Genomic DNA, 19,729 nt, shown 5'->3' on the forward strand with positions numbered 1-19,729 from the left:
CAGAGGTACTTCTGCTCTTATACATATCTCCATTATAGCAACTAGCACACTGCATAGAATTACCTATATTCATACCTCCTCACTAGGATCAATCTTGCATTTTCATCTTTGAAATTAGTAAGCAAGTGGTTCTCACCTTTTCACCATCAAGGGTCCTTTTATTAATCCTCCCTCATAAAACCCATATTTTGAAAAAGTGTTGTCCTTCAAACTAGCCATAATTATTATTTATAATTAAATCATTTCCTAATTTTTAAATTAAAGACATATATAAACTGACATTTAATGCTCCTGATCAACAATATATTGTTCATCTACATTCAGTATATGGAAAAGTAGCGCTGGTTTGGCTCTGGAAATAAGTATGAAGATAAAATAAATGAGCACTGACATCATATAAAAGAGATTGGGGGAAAAAAGAAGGCCAAAAATGTCAGCCCTAATTTATGACATGCAAGCTTTGTTTATAGTGAATAATATCCTGAAGCAAAACCCAACTGAAACAGTTATTCCTATCAAGTAGGAAGTTAGACAGTATGACTGGTAAGGTTATCTACCCTGTGTACCTTTTATTGAATGAGGCAATGAATATGAAAGCACTTTGAAAACTAAGTTCTATAAAACACATGAGAATTAAGGGCCCTTTTCATGCTACAGTTCTACTACTGATTACTTATAACTATTGTGAATTAATCCTAACACAGTTGCCTAGAACTGTTCTAGGCACTTCTATATAAATTATCTTCAAACTTAATCTTCCCAACAACCCTATCTAATAAATTCTATCACAATCCCCATTTTAAAAATTAGGAAATTGAGACTTAAAGAGGTTGCACAACTTTGCTAAGGTCACTCAACTAATTTAGGAAATAAGACTTCAAAGAAAAGATTCAAGAAATAAAATTTGCAAGTTTAATTTTGGTTTTTTCACATGTAGGTGTGTCATTCAAATGAAGAATATGCTTCCATTTTTTTCTTAAAATCAAAGCAAAAGAAAACAGGTTAAGATGTATATATTTGACATTCAGAACTTCCCAGTGTTAATCACTGAAACACATAACCAAAGAAGATTATAAAATCTCCTCCTTTGCTGGCTTTCCCAAAAAAGAGAGCTTCTTAACTAATTAGAATGGAGAAATAAACCCCTGGAGGAGGGAGGATGTCAGATGAAATGATCTTTCAAAATCTCTTCTAGCCCTTAGAACTGGAATATTCTCAAATTTGAGAGCTGGACATCCAAACTCTGCATTTGGTCACTACTCTACCCCAAGTCTGAAAGACTACTAATTAATTCTGCTTTCTAGGAAAGAAAGAAAGGAGCATGTATTGCTGTGAATATTTCATGTAAGAGGAAAAGAAATCGATTATATAACTTGCCAAAGATTACACAACAAGTACGTAGTAAAGCTGAAATGGGAAGCCAGCTCTGTGTAATTCTAAGTACAATACCCCTTCAACAGTAATAGATAACATATATTAACTATTGAGCTTAGTGCTTTACATTTATTTATCTCATTTAATCCTCACAATAACCTTATGATGTAGATATTATTACTCTCATTTTAGAGTTGAAGAAACGGAAGGTTAGAGATTACACCATGGGTATATTGGGGGCAGATGGGGTGGCTGAGTTCTACTACATAGAAGGTTCAATGCCCATGGAGATAGCTGGAGATTATTTCTGAGAAAATACTAACATTCCTGCCCTTTGATACTCTTTCCCAAGAGAGAACAATGAACTATTCTCTCCTAGTTAGGAGCATTTTTCTCCACTTCTACCAATGACCTGCTTAGCACCATGACAACCGTGCCTAAATTTCCCACCTATCAAATATTAAAAATCTTCAATAGAAGAGAAAGTCCTTAAAAAGTAAAAAACTTGTGACTTCAAAAATGCCCTTCAGGATACCTAGAACTTAGTGCTCAATCACATTACCCAATGATCTGTTTGTAAAACATAAAAGGAAATATTTGCAACCATGCCTCGGAATGAGTCCCATTTAAAATCTATGCTTGTCATTGAAAAAACAAAATCTGTGTATATGTCAACCCCAATCTCCCAATTTGTGCACTACTATATATAAAATAGATAACTAATAAGAATCTACTGTATAGCACAGGGAACTCTACTCAATACTCTGTAGTAACTATATGGGAATAGAATCTAAAAAAGAGTGGATGTATGTACGTATAACTGATTCACTTTGCTGTTCAGCAGGAACTAACACAACATTGTAAATCAACTATACTCCAATAAAAGTTAATTTTTAAAAATCTGTTGCATTTTCGTTTTTCCATATATTGTGCTTGTGTAGTCATGGAACGTAAAGCGTCTTTAACTTTCTTTGTCTAATTTTAAAGAACTACTTTTCAAAGAAGCAAAAAATTTGTGCTCAGTGAAGTCAAAATCACAAATAGCACTGAAGTCCCTTTTTGCATTTGAATGGATACATTAAAGATAGACAATTCAATTCGTCTCTTTAAGATGACTAGAAACAACAAATTATTGAAGATAGCAGGGAAAATAGATCATCTAAAGATTTTTCTTGTGAAATTTTCAGAGAAAAAAGAGATCATGGGAGAACTTGAAATGAGAGAATACAGAATGTTTGCATAGATGCTAACATGCACATCACATAAAGAACTTTGAATTACCTTATATTTATTATGCTTATTTATACATGTCATCATTGAAAAGCATCAAATCAATATACTTAAGTAATTTTGATCCAAAATAGTTTAAACACAAAAAGTCTTAAAGGATTTCATACTATCATATTAGGCTTCTTCAATACATGGTGCTTCAATCCAGAAAAATCTTTGAAAAGCTTTATAGACTAGGGGAGCTTAGTAAATAAAATATACTAGTGAATTCCTTACCACATGTGTAGAAAGAGAGCAAATACAGAAATAGAAAATCTAGAAAATTACAGAACAGCGAATTCAAGTTAATTACCAAAGATGCAAATTTTCTAAAATATACACAACATTGGACTACCAATTGTTAGGTTTTTTTATTTCACTATCCTATCCCCAAATAACTACAGGCTATGATGCTAACCCAGTTCTTTATAAATAAACTCAAATGTCTCCCTATAAATGCAAAGAGATAACCCTTTAGATAAACATAAAGATTTCTATAGTTTCAAATAATTGTTTTTCACTTGAAGTAGTATGAAAGAGAATACCACTATGCATTTTCATGCCATTAAAAGGTAAAGAAGAACATTTCAGAATTTTTTAACATTTTGAAAAGGATTTTTTCCCCAATATTATGTACTGTGCAAAATAGTGAGGATTACTAAATATACTGGCATTATAAAATAGAAATAGCTGGGCAGTTGATTTTTTTATGTAGTTTATTAGTTTACAATAGATTATAGCATCTACAATTAACCTCAAAATAATTCACATCTTTACTAAAGATGAAAGTTTTCTTGAGTGAATAGTAAAATACGAGTGATATATAAGGGGTCTTAGAGGAGCAAGAAGAGATTCTGAATATAAACAAGCCATCATTCTGGTAAAAGGAAATACAAACAACTAGAATAAAAATAGTTGATGCACAAAAGCCATAATGAGGGGGTAGCTCAAAAAATAACTTCTACTTTGAATGGTTTGGATGAAATACAAATTATCCACAGAAAAGTGTGGACTGGCATAAATGTTTGTACAAAATTATAAGTGTATTTCAAGAAGTATGCAAGAGGCAACCGCCTGCATGATGCACAAGGTCCCGGCAATGCTCTGCTTAAGTGCTAGTGCACAGAGTCCAAACCACTGCATTTTAATTACCATGCAGCCTCAGATATATTGCCTTTGATATGGAAATGTTCTTGTTCTCTCATCTTCACATATGGTCTCATGCACAGAAATCTTTATCTGATTCATAAAAAATAAACTAGAATCCAATCTCAACACCTGACCTCAGTGCTTAGAAGTTTTTTACTAAGCATGGTGTCACTATAAAAAGAATGGCTAATATTAGTGTAAAGTTGGATATTTTGAGCAACAATATAAAGGATTTGCAGTTAAGCACTGAATCGATAACTGCTTCTCTGAGGTTTTAGGGTTTCAAGGTCCCTTTTTTGAGACTATAACAGATTTGAGGAAAAACAGACCAGCACCCTTTTTCAGAGGTGAGAGAGTCCATAGTAGATTTAAATGATAATCCATGTTACAACCTCCATCTACACTCTCAATTGATATTTTCACCCAATTATGACAATGGATATTTAAACCTGAAAAGCTCTATCAAATCCATAACACAAATTTAAAATTATTTCCAGTTTGACTAAATGTCTAAACAAAACAATTAGCTGCAAAGCTTTTACCCTCTTCCACAGAACAAGGAAAATAAAAACACTCTTCCTATAAATGAATGATGAATATATAATAAGAGAATGATGAAAGTTTCTGATATAACTCTTACCAAAACAATTATTTTCAGATCACAGTTGAAGAACCTCAAGTGAAAATGATATGCTATACATTTAAAATGTGCTTATACTGCTAATAAAAACGCTTTTCATAGAGTATACCAGAGTGCCAGTTTGCTTTTGTTTTTGTTTTACTTGAGTATGTTGATAGTCAGAGCACAATCAGTAGAAAATGTGGAGTTAGGATAAAGACATAAAATGTTCAATATATTATTTTTCTTCTTAGGAAAAAAATAATAGGGCAGAGTTATCTTTCTGAAACAAGAAGCAATGCAAATGCAGAGAGAGTCCATTTTCTGCTCTAAAAAGCAATGAATATTTGTTTGTTTTTTTAGCAAGTTTTTATAATAAAATCTGTTCTCATTAAATCTCATGTACCCACATAACTTGATAATTCTGAAATAACCTAGATTAACTTTTTAAAAAAACCGTAATATGACCCATCTACCCTCATGACAGCAGATAATACATCCCATCTGCAAATCATCTTGCTGAATGTTATCTGTGTTTTATCATTTCTAGTACCTGTCTGTGCCTGATATGGTACTCTCAGGCACATTAGCTTGATGGAATGTTTCACTTGACTTCAAAAACACCAATTGATATATATGCACCCCTAAACTATATTTAAACAAATAGCTCTTAGATCAACCAAAATTTTAGTTGTACTCTACTATACTTTTATAGAATGCTGTTTGTAAATAGTGAAAAGGTATATATGACTTCTCTCACTAACAAGAGAATTCTTTCAAACTTGGAGATATATAACCTAACAATATTGAAAAGTATAGAAAATATTAAAAGTAAGGGTTAAAGCCAGTGTATACTAAACTTTGTTAAAATTCATTTATTCCAGTACCTAGTGTACTAATTGAAAGAGGATTATTTAAAATGTCCCTAGTTTCCTTAATATAAGATGGATATGTGTAAAAATTTCATCAATGACCAATAACCCAATGATTCCTAAAAGAAGTCAAATAGAAACAGGCATAAAATCTCAATAATGCCACCAAAATTTATCATTTATGTATTTAAAGTAATATATCTTAAAGCCTTATAAGAGAAAGATTTGCTAGATATGTTAACATATTTTAAATATGTGCTTTTCCCTTACTAAGAAAAATATCTGTTGCTTTCTACTACTAATGAAAAAATGTTCAGCAGACAATATACCTACTGAATGTCATTTCTTCTAGATATTCAGTTACTGATTCCATTATAGAATCAACTTAAGGTATAGATATTGATACTGCTTTATTAGTTAATTTTTTTACATTTATCTTCCTTTATAGTATAATGTTAAGCATTGTACTTACACAATGTACTATTATAGGAGTTTGTATCATGCTCCATAATAATAAACCCGTAAATGTTTTTTGCATTTTAAAAAATACATATACACCAAGAGAAAGTTCCTTCTTATTACTTCCAAAATAAAAATTAAGAGCAACAATAAATATGATAAACAATAAACAAAGACTATTTAGTTTTGACACTATAAATAAAGGAATATGGTGGGAGAGCAGAGGAAAAAGGAGGTGTTGGAGGTACATGAGAAAAGCAACAGAAGATATTAGCTTGCCTAAGGAATTAATGACCTAGCAGTTGTCTGGATCCTGGTTACTTACTGCCTTTGGTCATAAACTAGATCTAATTTGTGTAGTGCACACTTACTTGCTTTCAGAGTCTAAAGTAATTTTTTTTTTGGTTGGTGGTTGTTGTTCTTGTCTTAGAAAGGGACAATCTCTCTTGATTTATGAGGATTTCAAAAATGTAGGAGAAAAAAATTTACATGTCATTTGGCCTACTGCCCATGCACTCACATATGTGTATTCAGGAAGATACACTCAAATATATATAGATAATATATTTATGGTCTGGTACAGTAAAAAAAAATTCAGTCATAACTTTTCCCCTACTATAATAAGAGGAAATATTTCACTGATTCAATAAAAAGCAAATGCAACTAAATAAACCATGTCCCCACCTTGCATCAGAAAGGTACATTCTTGCTGCCATAGACAAGCTAATCCTATCCCACTAAATTTGTGGAAGGTTTAAGATGTTTGCTTGTTTGTTTGTTTTAAAATAAAGAGAATCTTCTAGTAGGAATCAGGAATATCTGAGTGGCCTAGAAACAAGGGAAGAAGGGAGAATGATGAAAGTGCCTAATGCTGAGTACTGAATTCCATGGTGACTGCACAGGGTGACAGAAGGAAGGTCATGTTCATGACTGCAGAAATCTGGTCTCTGCCAGAGAGTGCAGGCTAAAGCTGACCTGAAGCTGGGGTCTGGGAAGCTAGGGAGGAAACTCAAGCACCAATCTGGGCACGGAGAGAGAGGACAAGGCACTGCTCCTAAAAACCCCAGGCTGAACAAGAGTAAGACAGGGAAAGACAGCAGATATTTCCAGGTTCGCCCCACAGTGAACACGAGCAGCCCCAAGTGGCTAGGCCTGGAGGGGGAAAACAGAAGCTGCAGTCAGGGCACAGACAGTAATTTGCTGAGACCTCTGGGGTGGGTGTGCGAGGGAGCACAGAGACAGGTGAACAGGTCAACTAGAAGCTGAAACCCCTACCCCAGCCAGGATACAATGCCAAGTCTGGGCTAGTCCTACTGGGTTAGTGCACACAGAAGGGCACTAGCAGCCCTCCCCCATGGGCGGGGTGTGGAGAGTAGTATAGTGCCAGATTTACTCTGCATCCCCTTTCCTCATTCAGTCTGCACCCTGCCTCTGGTGTCCGGTTTGCCCATCTAACCAGCAGTCCGCTCTCAACCGAAAAATAAAGAGAGGACAAACAGGAAGAGAGGGGTAAAAAACGAGAGAAAAATCAAAGACAAGGCTACATTGTCACAGTCTTCCTTCTTGCCAGGGCCTCCCAAAGGCTGTCCTGGCTGGTTCGGCCCTCCCTCAGGAATCCTGTAGCCTGGAAGGGTGCTGAGTGGACCAGGTCCGCCAAGCCCGTGCCTATGGGCCTCCGGGACGAGGTGCTGAGTGCGCAGGCTAATTATACATGTGGCATTTGGGCAGCCGACTGTCCAGTGACACCTTACCTTATGAGGAAACGTCAACCCCAGCAACTGTTCAAAACAAAATGCCATCGTGGGATCAGCTTCGCCGGCTCTTGGCCGGTTCGGGATTGCTTTTCCCACAGACTCAAGCACTTAGCGCAAGAATGTGGCCTGGGGAGGCTAGTCGTGAGCGGGCGGACGAGGCGGGGGGGGGCGGCGGGGCGGACCTTGCCAGGTGTCCATCCTGTCCCCCCTCGCCATGGATCAGCTCTTGGACCCGACCACTTGACCTTTTTATTCACCAAACCCACCTCCTAGAAATAGACTGGGCGGGGCTGTGTCTGTTCTCCTCGGGACCCGGGGAGAAACCTGGGCATGTGACTAAACAGGGCAGAAGGGAGGAGACCCTAGGGAGGCAGGGAGAGGGGGCACTCTCACATCCCGACTCCACTGGGTTGTTGGCTGGGCCGCCCGGCCAGGGCCAAAAGCCCAGCCGCAAGAGTGCGCGCCGGGGTCAAGCGCCCCGGACATGGACGTCATCGAGCGCCCCATTGACAGTGCGACGGGAGGTCCGGAGCCCAGGCCAGTTTGCCGCAGCAACGGCTGTGGGCCATCTCGAGACCGAAACTTCAAGCTTGGCCCTCAGAGGAGGTCACACACATAGAAGGAGCCGGGGACAGCCCATCCCTCTAACATCCCAGCCCCGCCAGCAAAGTCGAAGACTTATTTTTAGTCCCCAAATAGGGGCAGCATTCAATATCTGGTATCTGGCCATTCATACAATCAAACGTTTTCAAACTTGGTCAGCCTAAGAGAGCTTTAAAAAAATTAAAAAAAAAAAACAACTCCAAACACGCCAGCAACAACTACCTTTTATCTGTTCCAAACACACCGATTCTCTTTTTATCTTAAAGCTCCGCGGAGCGCCCGGGAAACAGCCCGGGAAACGGAGCTAATCTGTCCTCCGCAGCCCCTCTCTTGGTGCCCGAGCAACCCCGGCAACCTTTGCACAAGCCCCTTCCCTTTTCTGACCGGCCCTTTAAGGGAGAAGAAAGCAGCTCCCTCTGGGAGCCGTCAGGCTCTGGCTGGGCCCCGGGCGGGTGGCAGCACCGCCCCTGGGCCTGGGCCGAGCCCCAGAGCGGCGGATCTCTGCCGGTCTGCGGGGAGGACAACGGGCGGCGGGGCCCCGGCAGGGGGCCGAGAGAGACTGGGGCCGCCAGCAGGGCTCAGGGACGCGGAGAGAGGAAGAAACGTGCGGGCGGCTGTGCGTCTGCCGCGAGGACTCCGAGGCCGAGCCCGCTCCGGGAAGGGCTGGGCGGGCCCTCACACACACCCCCGCCGGCCCGGCACCACCGCCCGAGAGTCCGGGGAAAGAGGGCCACGGATTAGCGCTTGGGTTTCTGATTGTCTTGGAGTTCGGTTTGCTTATTCCTAAAAAGATCATAAAAAGTCACATCCAAAAATGAGGGGTAGGGGAAGAAAGGAGAGAGCGCAGGGAACTGGAGGCAACTCGCGGAGGGTCCCAGGAAAGTTGCGGCGGAGCGGTGTTGGGGTGAGGGTGGGAGGAGGGAGCATACGGCTTTTCTAGCTACCCGGGTTTTCTTTATGAGCTCCTCCCGGTAAACTTCACCCGGGCGGAGAGTGCGGCAGAGATCCTCGACTCTTGCCCGCCCTCGGCCAGCGTCAACCCCACAAATAGCCAAAGTTTCCAAACCAAAATGGGGGTGGGGTGGGGGTAGCGTTAGGAAGCCCAGAAACCCAGCAGGTCCTCCCGACCTCCCGCACCCCGAGCCTGGCTAACACTGAAGCACTCCGGAAAACTGCGGCATCGCAGTCAGTCACACGGCGAATCAACCCAACACTTTTCAAGAAAACAAAATATTCGCTGGGAAACTTACTTTGCATTTAGTCTCTATTCTTTGGGGGCATGCGGTTTAGGTCGGCTCGTAAGGGAAGCTCGTTTTGTCCAGGTTGGATATTGTCTACTTATGGATCAGCCCTTGGGTGAGGGTTTATTTTAATTTATGGCTTATGCATTCTTTTAAGGTCGATTTACATGACCTCCGGCTACAACTAAGACAGCCGAGGAGGGCACTCCAGTCGTCAGTCGGCCAAACCCACAATTAAAACAGCCCTCCCCCTAGTCTTGGTGTGACTAGGACTCTCCCCGGGTAGGCTGGCTGCCTGCTTTTCTTTTTTCTCTCTCTTATTTCGTCACTTCTCTGTTTTTTTCCTTCTTTCTTTCTTTTTGTCCTTTTTTAATATCACGAAATAAGATGTGATATCAGTTTGAAAGTTTCGGTATAACTTTCTCCAGACCCAAGCCTGCAGCGATAACGAGAGATACAGCGCTCACAAAGCCCTCAGGATGCTGCCCTCTTGTGGGCACAAAGGGCCTTTCCACCCAGCGGTCCCATCTGAGCCCTCACAGAGCACACACGCATATACTTACACAGAGAGAGAGAGAGAGAGAGACAGAGACAGAGAGAGAGAGAGAGAGAGAGAGAGAGAGAGAGAGAGAACACTACACACGCAGGCATACGAGCTTCCTCCATCACACACTTGGCTCAAACTTCAATGAAATACCTACCTCAAACTTCACGGAGACTTGAGAATTCATTCTCTAAGCCACCTGACTTCTTTTTCATATCATTCCCAGTTACATAGATTAGAATATCTATACGGGGAGACGGAGGAGGAGGAATAAGGTGGGCTGAGAGGGCGGACAGATTTCCGGACGAATACTTAGGATGGCGATAACAGCTTTCTGTTGTCAAAGGTTGCGTTGTCTTTCTCTCTTGCCCTTTTTGCCTTACTGTCCCACGCACAGTTATCTACGGCTACAACATGTGTTTTCTCCGAGTGGATTTTGGGGACAGGGGGGTGGCAAGAAAACCAGAAACCCGCCACGCAGATCTGTCACCGCCTCCGGAACAAGGCACAACTCTCCGAGAGGAGGACGCATCCTGGGGATACGCGCGTCCACCAGCGAGCGGCTGACGCTCGGGCCCCTTTCTCAGTCGCTACTCTCCCCCCCTTTCTGCGTCGGCCCCACTCAGCGCCCTCCTCCCGCTCCTCCTCCCCCCTCTCCCCTCCCCAGCCAAGTACGGAAACCCGCCCCGGCTGGGCAGCCGTGGCTCCCGGCAACCCGCGCCCTCGCCGGGCTCCGCGCGCTCAGTTCTTGTACTACCCCAATCCCTCAGTCCCGGCTCGGTGAAACTAACCCTGAAGCTGCCCGGAAGGGCAGGAGCGGAAGGCGCTGGGGGCCGGCGGCCGGGCCCGGGGTTCCTGCCCCTGCCCTCTCCTGCTCCCCAACAGGTAGCTCACAAATGGGCCGCGCGCTCTCGCTCTGCCTCCCTCGCTCTCTAGATCGCTCGCTCCGTCCCGGTTACCTGGGCGGGCTCCAGGATGGTACCGCACGGGAGGGTTCCTTGTGCGCTGCGCCGCGGGAGTAAATGGCATTAAAGAAAAAAGGGAAAGATACAAATTTAAAAAATTAAGGAAGGGGAGTCGTTGCTGGGTCAGTTAGCACAGCCCGGGGAGCAAGAGAGCAAAGCCCCCCAGCGCCGCGGCCGGCGCAGCCCGTTAACTCAAGTCGGCGGGGGTGTCCCGCCCCGGGCGGGGGGAACGCTGACCGGCAGAAGTTTGCCGCCGGGGTGCCGGGAGGTGCGCGCAGAGCGGGGTGACTAGGGGCTTCCCCCTTGAAACAAGTGAAGGCGATGGTTAGTGCTGTCAATCTTGGCAATCAGTGTGAGCGGCCATGTCGTAAGTATTCAAAGCATTTCCCGTCGTGCAACATCAGAAAGTGAGTGGCCAGGGCATTGATCTGAGCGAGGGAGAGGAGGCAGGGCTCCCCTCCCAGACAACACAGGCAAGATGAGACAAGAGGCGAGGGAGGCAGCGAGCCAGGCAGGGAAGCTGGGAGGGAGGGGGGAGGGCCGGGGGAAGAAGAAGGAGGGGAGAGCGGGAGGCAAAGGAGAGAGAGCCGGAGAGAGAGAGGGCAGAGACCGGCAAGAGCGGAGGTTGGAATTGGAGAAAGCGCCTGAGAAGAGAGAGTGAAGCGACTAGTAGGAGAGAAATGGAAGACGGCAAAGAAAAGGGAGAGTTGAGGTCAGAGGGGAATGGTGACAAGTATTAGGTGGAGAGAAATAGGCTGAGGAATAAAGAACCCAAGGAGTGTTGTTAGGGCTGGGGCTGTTGGATGGAGGAGTCTAGAAGAAGGCAAACCGAAGTGGGGAAAAGGTAGACAACTGGGGAGAAAGAAAGGAGCGAACTGGAGAAAAGGAGGAAAGAAAGTGGGAGAGGAAATGTAGGGATGGTAGTCTGTGCGTTGAAAAAGTTATGTGACAGAGGACGAATGGGCTGAATGTTAAGAAGTACTGAGATACAGAACTGGACCACAGAAGTGAGTCATGGCAGATACAGAGAAGGGGAAGAACAGGGGCTGAAGCAGACCAAGAAGAAGCAAAGAAGGGTGAATATTAGGGTGAATAATAAGAAGGATGAAGAAAAATGAAAAAGAGAAGTAATCAAAAGAGAGTAAAGCAAGAGATGCAGGAAATAGAGATAATGAAAACACACGGGTTAATAGGATCTCAGTAAATAGGGGAAGAGGAACTTATTTTAAAAGATGTAGGAGGAGCAATTGAAAGAAAAAGCAACTGATATAGGAGTTATTAAGATGATATACATCTTAACATATGTAGGTGGCAATATTCTGGAGGCCATGTAGATTATGGAGTTTATGGGTTAAAATTGTTATGAATAACAAGATATGTACAAACTACCAAAGAAAAAATGATTATACCTTTACAACAACAAATTAAATAGTTCCACATTTACTATATGGATAAGTTTGTGTTACACAGAATTGGGTGGGTGATATATGTGTATTACCTCAACTTTGTAGAGGAAAAGATTTGGAGAAACAATTTCAAGATGGGTGGCTGGGAAGTTGCAGAAGATGAAAAGAGTTTCAGTCACCCAGGATAGCATTTTGCAAAAACATGTAAGTCAGATATAGAAAATTATGTTTAATCCCCCCCCAAAAAAACCTACACAAATTAAAAATTCTCTTTGATGCATGTGTAGGGTAGATAAAAGATTTGAAGGGTATAGAGTGGCCTAAAGGAGCAGAGACCTGTAATTTTATCTCAGTGCAAAAAACCTGGGGGACTGGGAGGGGAGAGAATAATCGTGATGTTAGGTAGTAGATAGAGATGCAGAGTAAAAGAGACAGATGAGAACACTAGCTTTGATAACAGCAGACACAGAGCTAACTAGCGGCCAATGTGCACGAGGTGAGGTTAGCCTGCCATAAACCAGGCCCAAAGAAATAGGTTTGAGAACCTGAGGTCAGTGGAGAGTCCAAATTACATCAAGATTAAACGTTAGGAGAGAGATTCTGACATGATCAGCATAAACCTGCAGAGGTCTGTGGAGGTGAGGTCCTTGCTATGTAGAAACTGATATGAGATGGCCACGTTGAGGCATTTCATAAACGGGGAATCTGTGAAAGAAGATATGGACCAGGAGAAAAGGAGTCAGGAATTATGGCTAGAAAAATCAGAAAATTAATGGCAATCTAAAGTTGCCAATTCAAGGAAGACCTCCCCCAGATTAAGTGATAAAAGATATGGGGGAGAAAGCCTCATCTTTGTTCCACTAACTGAAGAAAATGGAGAGAGTAAGCAAGCACAGAATATGGAACAAGCTGAGATGTCTGTTAGTCATATGTTGGCTTCTTAAAGTATACTCCATGTTTGGTTTCATATGAACTCCAGACAAGAGAAGGAAAAGGATAGAAGTAAGGGTGAGGATGAGCATCTTGGATTAGTGGGGCTGAAGGAATAGCCCTGTGCTTCAACCCCAATAGGAAAGATGATGCTTGAGGATTGGAAGCTTGAAGACTGCAAGTTAAAATGACTTGATGACTGTTGGCTGAGAGGAGAGCTAGTCCCTAACCAGAAATCTTGTGTCCCTTTCACCCACAGAGACTTTCAGAACTGGAAAACCTGCCTCGAGAGGCCAGAACCTAGAGTCCAGTGAAAAGAATGCCTGGCACTCTTCCTGCCAGCTCCTTCAGACCTGGCTCCCAGAACTCCCAGGAGTGCCCCTTGACCTAAGAGGCCCAACAGGCAAACCCAGACCCGTGTTTCTATCCTAGACAAGGGTCAAATCTTTTCTGGGTTTTGATTTTGTTTTTGTTTTATTTTGTTTTTGTGAATGAGTATGGCCTGGTCCCGCGCTCTGTTCCAGAGCCTCTCACTGGCCCTGGAACTCAATCACAGGGGGCAAAAAATCTCTCAAAAGCCTAAAGAGGTCAAAATCGAATGAGCTGTCCTAAATGCCTGCAGAGTTAGGGCAGAGAGAAGAGGGGGTAATTTAAGTCCCAAAGCTTGAATCCTCAGGGTAGAGCCACCGAGGGAGGTGAAACATCCAGGACGGAAATGCTGGGGCGCGACTTGGGTTCCTCAAAGTTGCTGCAATAAGTTTGGCTTTGCAAGTACCAGCACATCCGTCTCTTTAAATCACCCAGCGCTCAGAAACCCGGGGGTTAAGACTGACCCCGCCGACCAGGTGCAGGTCACTGGCGGAAGGCAAAAAAAAAACAAACAAAAAAAGGCGACATTATCAAGATCTCCAGCGTCCAAGGCCCTCATACTGGGCCGCGATGGACCTTCGGAGAAGGAGCATCAGGAACCCTCTTTAGCTTTTGTCCAGTAAACTGACACGAAAGTAGATTGATAAGGCGGAACCCCGAGCCAATCACAACATTAATCCCTAAAGGAAAGAAACTAAAGTTTGGGGTCTCGGTGCCGCACTTCAGGCTATGCCTGGGTTGACACGTGGCCCTTGGGGGCGGGGGTGAGCCCTAAGGGTTTCCTTTCAAGCCTCAGGCGCCGCAGTACAGAGCAGAGGGCAAGGCAGAGAGCGCTGCAGCGTGTTGAAGCGCCGGGCTCTCCACCTGGTCTGCCCTGGCCTTCGGGCTCCAGGAAGTCCCGAAAGGAGCGGAGGACACCCAGGCACCGTTGCCAGATCCCGGCACACTAGGGCTCACTTTCCCTGGGGCTCGGAGCCCCGCGCGGCGTAAGAACCCCGGGAGCCTAGCACAGGGAACCAGGGAGGGAAGGAGGGGCGAGCCGGTGGGAGCAGACTTACCTGCTCGCAGCTGTTGCTGCCTCCGTGCTGTCCGGGTGTCCCTGCGCACGACAACCGGCAAAGGCAACTCGCCTTTGCTAAGTTTGGCCTCGCACCTCCAGAGAAGAGGCGCGAACCGGCAAAGGAAAGGCGCGCTCGGTTCCTGGAGAGAGGTCCCCCTGAACTTGGGAAGGGCAACGCAATGAATTCTGCTCGAGAAGTTAATATTTAAAGCACCCACGCAAAAATCATAACGACTGTTAAAACCTCGTATTCTCGCCTTGAAACTCTCCTTACACCAGCCGGGAGGACAATTCAGATCTACATGACTTCATCTTAAGGTCTCTAACTTCTTTCAGGAAGGGCTTTATAGGTACTGTATAAAGTACAAATATAAATGTTTTTACCTCAAAAACACAGGGAATGAGAACTTTTACTGAAACGAAGAATAAGTGAAAGAGTATAAAAAGCCAAAAAGGAAAAAGTTGAAAACTTTAATTACGGCCCGGAGAAAAGTTTTAGCGATTGATTTCCTTAAACAGGAATAACAAACACACCAACGCTCCAGCAGCCCATCGCACTTCAGTTAAGTTTGGTGTAACCAAATAACCCGAACTCCCAAATAACAGTGCCCTTGGGACTCTGCCTCAAAGGGGTCGGAACTCGTGTTTCAACAACAAAAGCAAAAAACAAACTGTGAATAATGCTCTGCGTTCTTTAAGATGTCATTTTGCAAAAGGACCAGGCATTGTCCCTGGACTTTAAATGGACAGAGAGCAACATTAAATTTCATTTGAATCTGCGCGTCATCCTGTTGGGAAGACCACAGCGGTAGCGACAGTAGCAGCTGCAGCACCGCCACCAAGGAGGTGGGGAAAAGTGGTAAAAATGCATGAACTTTTTTCAAAGAAAAATAAAGATAAATAAGAAATACGTTTTACAGACATGTCTTTCCTGGCTTAGGAAAGTTAATTTTTAAATGTTCTTCTGCTGTCTAAGGTGCAAAGCCGAGTCTAGGGGTGTGCGTGGCTGGAATCTGCATGCTGATAAGAGAAGGCTGATGTACTTACAGTGACAGAGGGCAGGCTGCGGGAGAAAAGCTGTTTGTGTTAGCCTGCGAGTTACCCAGGGCTGCAGTGAGAGCAGAAGGGAGGAGTGGGAGTGCCAGTCTGCGTACACCTTCACCGCGTCTCATTACATCTGCCAGCCTCTCTCTCCCTCTCTCTTTCATTTCCACATTCCCTTTGTTCCTGAAAAAAAAATCTACACGTCACATCAGAGTCCCCAGATGCAGTCTACACCAAAGAAAAAAAATGAATAATTCAATCAAACTGTGCATAGTCTCTAAGGCAATAAATCTATTGCACTTAAAGAAACGAAGGGTAATTACCACCATGGAATTAGAATAAGGCCAAAGACCCGAGATGTCGTTAAGTCTCTGGCTAAACTCCCCGGTCAAATAAAGTTCCATTTATTTAATCCTTTGACATCTCAAATGGAAAGTCAGAGGAAGATTTTAACTTGTTTTAGAAGGATATTCACTTATCTTTAAACACGTTTTAGAAGGGGGAAAAAAAGAAGGGGAGAAAAAGCCTCGGGAGTACTACCCTGCTGAAAAGGCTCCCAAAGGCAGCAGCATAGAGCGGGCACAAACACGAACCAAGACAATGTGTCCGTGGAGCCTGTCCAGGGTCAGTTTTTCTGCCACTCCACCCTCCTCCACTCCTCTCTAATTAGATGAGGATCTCCCTCCACTCTCACCGGCCACCGAAGCTCGACTTGAGAGCAGCTGGAATCTGGGAACCTTACCTGCAGCACCAGGACCTAAGAGAAATCGCGCTTCCCTGCCACCAACACCCCATGCCATCCCCATGCACCCTTCCAAGTCCCGTAATCATCTACTTCTTCCATCTGCCTAAAAGAAACTGTAAACGGGATTTTCCCCCCCATGACTGAATGGAAGCTCTGTACTGTACCGACTTCTGGATTTGCCCTGGGTTGAGTTTAGGGAATGTCTGGAAAGAAAAAAGGGAGGAAAAAAGGAGGGGGGCAGCTCAAGCCTTGTCCAAGTTAGTCATAAGGCTGTATTAGGCAGGAAAGAGCCTACGGAAGAAACAGCTGGGATGCACACTGGCTATGGAAATCTCAGTTCTAGGAACCGTGTCCTTTCGTCCCGGAGGTAAGATTATGTGACTGTAGCACGTTTATTCTTTTGCTGTCTGTGTGTCTTTCTTCCCCACCGGCTGGGACCTCTTCCAATCGGGTCAGCCGGCATGCACCCTGGAGAAGGACACAGCACATAGGGCTTTATTTTCCAGGTCTCTCCACTCATAAATCGTGGGTGTCATTGAAACGAGATTAGAAAATCTTTTACCGCCGGCGGCAGCCACCAGACCCTCTGTCCCTCTGCTGGTTGCACACTGGTCGCGGTATCTCGGGCTGCAGAGCAGTCCGGAAGACCTAGCCCGCCGGGTCGCCTGGCCTGAGGGCTCAGGTGATGTGGGGGAGAACCTCGGCGGCGTCTCAAATGGGTTCCTTGGAGAGTTCCCGCTCTATCACCACCTCCCGCCGCCTCCGCGCGCGCGGTCGCACACACTTACAGACACACACATTGACACATACACATTCTGCCATTCTGGCCGAACTCCTCATCTAAACTCAAGTCCCTTTAACAGTCAATTGAGCCCGCTTGAGAGCAGCGGGAAAACTAGGATGATACGTGGATGAACCGCGAGGGTGCCAACCATCCGGCTTGGCCTAGCTTTGTTTACGTGCCTAAGTCGCCACCTAGAGGTCGAGCGGAAGACTGCGCCCGGCTCCCGGAGGTCGAGACCAGCCCGGATGACACCGGCCCCGCAGCCTTGGCGACCTCCGGGGACCGCTTTAAAGGGAAGCTAAGGGAGGGCACCTCTCGAGCGGAAGGTCTGAGCAAGGCAAAGCCTGCTCTCCGCGACCCGGGATGAGAAGAGTAAGGGCTAAAACTGCCGGTTAGCTGAAACCAGTAACAGGGAACCGAGCGAAGGAACACTCTCCCAGCAAAGTACAAAGCCCCGGGCCAGTCTGCAGCTGCGAGGCAGGAGCTGCAGCCCTGGAACTTCAAGCACTAACTCCCAGGGCAGTAGCGGGGTGGGGCGGGGGAAAGCAGCTTCGGAGCGGCATAGCAGTCGCTCCGGTCCTGTGTGAGGACCGAGCTCCCTTTTGCAGCGACCTCGGCTCAACTCGGACTTCGTTCTCCCCGGTGCGCCTCTCCCGCTTGCTCTCTACCCTCGGGGCCGGAGACAAAGGGACTCAAGGACGCGGCTAGACCCGAGGTCACTAGCAGGGGAATTCCGGAATAGAACTACAGGCAGGAGAGGGATGTGCTCAGGCAACCTGGCCGCCTGCCGCGACGGCTGGACACTTAGCTCTATAGTCGCCCGTTTCTCAGGAAAACAGTCCTTCTGACTGTCTAACAATGGATTCGGTAAAATAATAATGATTGTTATTTATATCAGAGATTTTCAACTTTACCACCCGTACCTCTATTGAAACCCTTTTCCCACAAACCGTTCCTCCTGCATTCACGTCTTGCATTATAAGAATACCAGGCTTAAGAATACCCTAGCTAAATTCTGAAATAACTTGTGGTTGTTCTTTGTTATGCCTGGACACTGCCTCCAAGGCTTAGGGACGTCTGCAAGGCCACTCCAAGTCCATCCTCCTCTGTGAACTGTGTCCCAAAGATGCTTCGGAAATTTCCCTGCTACCTGGGTGCATAGACGTTGTTTAATTGTAACGCTTTACAAAAGGAGAAGAATAATTTTGTTTATCTCCACGAAAAGGACACTCAGGAACTGTCTTGTGCTATATGAGGCTATAAATCACTCCTTGCTAACTCCAACTGGGGCCTTTCAGTAGTTTGGTCAGAATAATAATAATAATAGAAATATATTTTATAAAGAGAACCACAGCAACCTAATGCTAACGATGGACAAAAGGAAATGTGTTTTCAAAGAGAAGCAACAGGCCCCCAAGCCAGACCCAATTCTGCTGTTTCGTGCCACAGCCTAGCAAATTAACATTGGATCGCTCCTCCACTCGTGTGGAAAGCTGTGTTATTGAACACAGTACTGAATTTTCCCAGGGAATCCCAATTATAGAGACACCTGTGCTAAGTAATGGTATTTTAATCCACTATGAAAACCTTAAGTATGTAATAGCCTTCAAATCATCTCATTTCTTAGTCACAGTGGGGTGGGCCAACCTCATGGAAGAATTGCCCCCCGAGCCTTATCTCAGGAGGTTTTACCTTGGTTTTGCCATACATAATCCTGGCAGTTCATCTCTTAAATGGAAGGGATATATACATGAAGTCTACTGTAACTGGCAGAAACTAAGCCTGGGTAGAAACCTCACAAAGAAAAATCAGATCAAAGGCCAATAACTAGGAAACTGGAACACATGGCACATATGCAGTAAGGCACCAATTCCATGATCTTTAAATCAAATCCTAACAACATACAAGAAGTTGTCACTATTCAGTATATACACTTCATTTTACTGTAAATAGAGTATCAATGGCAAAACATAGCGAAATAAAACCACCATAAGAAGGAATGTGGTAGAAACCAGAAAATTATAAACCTCTACCAATTCCCCCGCAAAATATACATCAGACCTAATATTTTAAAATGCCATACCTAATATTTTTGAAATGCTTTATGAAAAAGATTATTTAAGTAATGACTGTTTTATAGCTTAAGGCTGCCAAAACTAATGCCACTAAAAGATCCATATGAAAAGTGAAATTTTTATCAGTCATCCAAATGTTTGTCTTACAATGATACATGGAATTATTTTTCTAACTACAAGTGATCTAGATAATTATATAGGTAGGCATGAAAATTACAAAAACCACAGAAAGGAAAAATATGATAAAGAATAATCATATGACATAGAGAAGTGATAGGATGATTCAACCACAGATATAAACTTTATTCACTAAAATTCAATGTATCCCACGATAGCATCCTTCTGAGATAACATGTCACCTTTTCATCATCAAGTAATATTGTAAAAGCATTTGCATTCCTTCATGTGTGCCACTCTCTGTTCAAAGAAACATTTACCTCTTCCCAAATCTGAGGTTTACAATTCAC

The 19,729-nt window shown here is 44.1% G+C and overlaps 1 protein-coding gene across 3 annotated transcripts in view; it reads right to left on the reverse strand.

The window, feature by feature from the left end:
* Positions 1-10,399, reverse strand: part of SOX6 (SRY-box transcription factor 6) — a 636,354-nt gene extending 625,955 nt beyond the window's left edge. For all 3 annotated transcript variants that reach the window (XM_082628665.1, XM_082628667.1, XM_082628666.1), the window contains exon 1: positions 10,042-10,399. The gene's annotated coding sequence lies outside the window, so the exon portion shown is untranslated. The remainder of the gene's footprint in view (positions 1-10,041) is intronic.
* Between the last annotated feature and the right edge of the window lie 9,330 nt (positions 10,400-19,729).

Source organism: Mesoplodon mirus, assembly GCF_964341445.2.
Source record: "Mesoplodon mirus genome assembly, chromosome: 7".
Lineage (NCBI taxonomy): Eukaryota > Metazoa > Chordata > Mammalia > Artiodactyla > Ziphiidae > Mesoplodon > Mesoplodon mirus.